Source organism: Talpa occidentalis, unplaced genomic scaffold (assembly GCF_014898055.3).
Source record: "Talpa occidentalis isolate TD23 unplaced genomic scaffold, MPIMG_talOcc4v2.1 talOcc4.13, whole genome shotgun sequence".
In the NCBI taxonomy this organism is placed as follows: Eukaryota; Metazoa; Chordata; class Mammalia; order Eulipotyphla; family Talpidae; genus Talpa; species Talpa occidentalis.
In genome coordinates, this window is record NW_023601322.1 from 11,673,386 (window position 1) to 11,677,689 (window position 4,304).

Consider the following 4,304-nt stretch of genomic DNA (forward strand, 5'->3'; position numbering starts at 1 on the left):
ATAGTTCGTCCTTTTAGACCGTGACTTTTCACCTTGTGGAAAGCTGCACTCTGTCGAGGTCTAGTGATGCACACACAGCCTTGTGTAAAAACAATTCACTTTGGAGGATCCGAATGCCAGACAGTGAATATTTACAGTGACGTCCCTTTGAAAGCCACCCACTCAAAGCTGCTAATTTTAGCCGTCTTCAGGGTCAGAAGGACGTTCTGTCTAAGTCGTCACTTTCCAGGTGTGGACATGCTGACACTTTTGTAGGGAGGGAAAGTAGACAGATGATAACTTGTGAATGGTCTATGTTCTTTCTGGGATTTGTGCAAAATTCAGCCAAAGAAATGCCCAGGTGACAAAATCAACTTTACCAAGAGGAGGAGGAACAAATCTTGACTGTTTGAAGGAGTAGAGCTGTTGGTACTTCTGTAGATTTCTTCTGATCTTCCTCTCTTCTTACTACTGTAGTAAAAATAGGAAGTGGTGTGTGTGTGTGTGTGTGTGTGTGTGTGTGTGTGTGTGTGTGTGTGTGTGAGAGAGAGAGAGAAAGGAGGTGAGAGGACCGCTGTCAGGGGGTGGAGGGTGGATCCTGCCTTGCTGTGGCTTCTGCTTTTCTCACAGAACTTCACAGAAGGATTGTCATGGCCGTTCTAAATGAACAACATATGACTCTTATTTTCTCCTCCCCTCCACCCTTGTACAGGCTTCCTAAGTGTACGTCAAATGCCCGATAGCATTGGTGCAAGAGCTGCCTGTGTTTCTCCAGCCTGAACCACTGTATCAGACAGCAAGAGCTTGCTTTTCTAAGACAAGCGTTACTGAACCTGCCGTCCCGCATGGACTTTGCAGAACGCTGCTCAGCCTCCCAGCCGCCAGTGACAGCTCGTCTGGGTTTCATCAGCTTGCTTGCTGGGCTGCGTTTCACCAAGTCCCCTTTGCCAGGGCCTCCCTGGTGGCGTCAACAAGTGTCGCACCTACTGCAGAAACAGCCCTCAAGTTTCATCACAGTGATGCTAAAAAATATTCTCAGCTTCAGCAATGACTTAGTTCATTCAAGGGCAGAAAAAAATGCTCTTCCAGAACTTCCCTGGGCATGGAATCTTCCCTCTTAGGAAGATAGGAACTTCCCTGGAAACTGACCCAACTGGGCTTTGACCTGTGCCTGGAAACGACCCTGAACCCTGGTAACTCCTCTAACTCCCCAGGCCCAGGAACAGGGACGCCCCATCAATGCCTCGAACAGAAACCGGGGAGCCCACAGCCCAGCCGGCCCTCCTCTCGCAGCCCTGGGACAAAAAGCATTGAAAAGTAAGTAGCTAGATTTCAGCTTTTACATAAGCAATGGCTGCGCTTTTTCTGTGGCATTTACGTATTTTATAAGAGGGAACGTCTTTGTCCTTATGAAACAGAGCAAAGAGAAATGTTTGGCTTATATGGGTAGGTAGGGTTTTACAGAGGACAGATTCTCATTTTTGGTGAAGTCCACACTGACCTTTTTTTGGAAATTGGTGCCTCTTTATGTCTCTTTGTTTTGGGTTGACAATAATTAAAATTGATTCCTTCACATCATGGCTCTCTGTGCAATACAAAAAATATAATGTCGTAAAGGAGTGATGTTGTAAAGGCTTCGTCAAAAGAACATGAGACATTAAGGTAGTTATACAGGTATTTCGGGCTGCAGATACTTCTGGAACACGTGAATATTGTAGTCAAAAGTTATTTCTTTTATTCAGTTGGATTAGCTGAGTGGACACAGCAGTGATCATAGGAATATAAATTACTGAAAAGCTAGCAGGTTTCTCAAAACGGCTGATGCAGTTCTTCATGGGGAGCTGGGGAGATTTCCTTTCTTGTTTTTTTTTTTTTTAAATTGTAGTAAGGGTGCTTAACGTGAGCTCTGCCCTCTTAATACATTTTAAGTGTTGCTAACATTTCAAAAGTATTGTTAACTATTGGTATGACACTGTACTCGTGTTCTCAAGTGGATATTTAAAAAATTTAGGGCAAAAAGTCAGCCCCCCTCCCCCCAATTCTATTGCTAAAATGGCACCATGGTCACATTTCATTTTGAGGAACACATTCTAACTTTAAAAACACTGATTAAGGGTGTCAGTTACAGACATTTGGCAATCATTTAAAAATAGATGAAAACAAGAACAGCATTTAGAGTTGTGTCTACTCTAATAATTTCCTTCCACTTTCTTTTCCTTAAGGAAAGGTAGTCCTCAATTTGATGATTTTTTAGCCAGGAAGGCAAAAGCCGTATTTTACAGCATACGCGCAGGTGAATTCAAGGAGCTTCCTTGCTGTGAGGCTTCAGAGTTGAAATCCAGGATGTTGGAAATGAACTTCTGAACTGACAAATCCTCTATTGAAAAGGCACTGATGGTTAATAAATATTCAGATCTCAGAAATTGGGATTTCAAACTTTTTAAAAAAGATTTATTTATTTACACATACAAGAATGGGGTACAGGCCAGAGGTGTGGTGGGTGAGAGGATTCACCAGCCACAGAGTGGGCAACAAAACAGGCAGACTGACTGAAATACACTGCTGAGGGGAGCAGCGGGCGAGTCAGGAGAGGTCTGCTCTGCCATGTGGGTTGCTCCCTGGCCAGCCAGGGATTGAACTTGTGCTGCAGAGGTTGCCAGTAGCTCACAGTGCTGTGCTTAACTCCTTGTGCCATCAGGGAGGCTCCAGGATTTCACACTAATTGGATGTATTTTTACCTTCCAAATTACAATGCCCTTTTGAAGTTTTTGCCAAATATCCAGTCATCATTGCAGAAGATCTTTTGGGTAGAGTGCAGTTCCTATTTTCATTGCTTGGGAAGATCCCCTGCTCCCCCCAATGCATTCAACAGCCCCACGTGCAACATTCATGCAGACATCAGCCTGTACAGGAGGATGCGGTGGACTGTCCTGATCTGGGCAGAGATAGGGAGCGAGGGTGGGGAGGGGCTGCTGAGGAGTAAAGCCCAGACTCTGGGGTTAGATTTGACCCCAGCACGGTTTTTCATCCTGTTCGAACCCCAGGGTTCTCATCTGTAAAATGAAGACAACATCCATTTTGACAGGTTCAACGGCGAATTAGATGAGTAAATATATCAAAAGTATGTTTTGTTGCAGTTTCTCCATAAAAGCTAGTAATCTCCTTTGGTTAGTGGAAAAGCTTCTCTCCTTTTTTTTCCTGTTAAAATTTCAGAATTCTTTCATAATATGAACTATTGAAGTAGCAGAAATTACACACTTTTGACATTGGTGCAATGGTTAAACAAGTTACTGCACTTGAAAATAATATATTTGAGAGCAAAATGAAGATTATATTGTAGAATGTATCTACAATAAATGAAAATTTGCATCTGAAAATGATTGAGAGTGTATATATTATCTGAAAGGAAAGGTAGAGATTCATCAATGCCATCTGGTTATGCCTTTTTAGCACACATTGGCACCATAATTTAAAGTGATTTTTCATGAGCCCATAGGAATAGAAGGTAAAGGCAAATCTAACTAAGTGTACAAGATCATGTCTGTGGGCCTCCGTGGCGGTGCAGGTGGTTGAGCGCTGCACTGTGAAGCTGTCTCCCCCACTGCTCCTGTCTCGCCCACTGCTCCCCTCAGCAGTGTATTTCAGTTAGTCTGCCTGTTCTGTTCCCCACTCTGTCGCTGGTGAATCCTCTCACCCTCCCACACATCTGGCCTGTACCCCAGTTCTTGTATAAATAAATAAATAATAATTAAAAAAATAAACAAGATCATGTCTGTGATTATTACAAAAAATTAAGTCTTGTTTTAATTCCCTTTTTGTTTTAGGCACAGCCACTGGGGGGCTGAGTAGAGACTGCTGCGGGGGAGTCACCCCAGCAACAGTGGCTGGAATTTCCAGGTCAGTGATAGAAGGTTCATAATGAACAGGGTGCTGGATCCCTTGTTCTGGGGTGAGGGAGAGTCAGGCACAGAGTGGGGAGAAGACAAGACTCACAAGCAGGGCTTATGCTGCAGTTCCAAAGCAGCTGGTCAATGTCTGTCATTGCCCTGGTGGTCTCCATTGAGATATTCACAGTTTCTGTCCAGGCACATCAGAGTACCTTGACCAATCCTTGGCTTGAGTTACTGACAGCTTCACAAGGAACCCTGTTATTTTGGGCTTAATTCTGCCAAAAAGGAAATCTAGAAATACAGAAACGTAAAGAAATTTAGAGATGTCGTCTCAGAGTAGGCACACACCCACATGACAGAAAAGAACATTTAAAAAATGAAGAGCCTCATTAAAGTTTCTCAGTGCAGACCACACCCACCTGGGGGAGTCTGCAT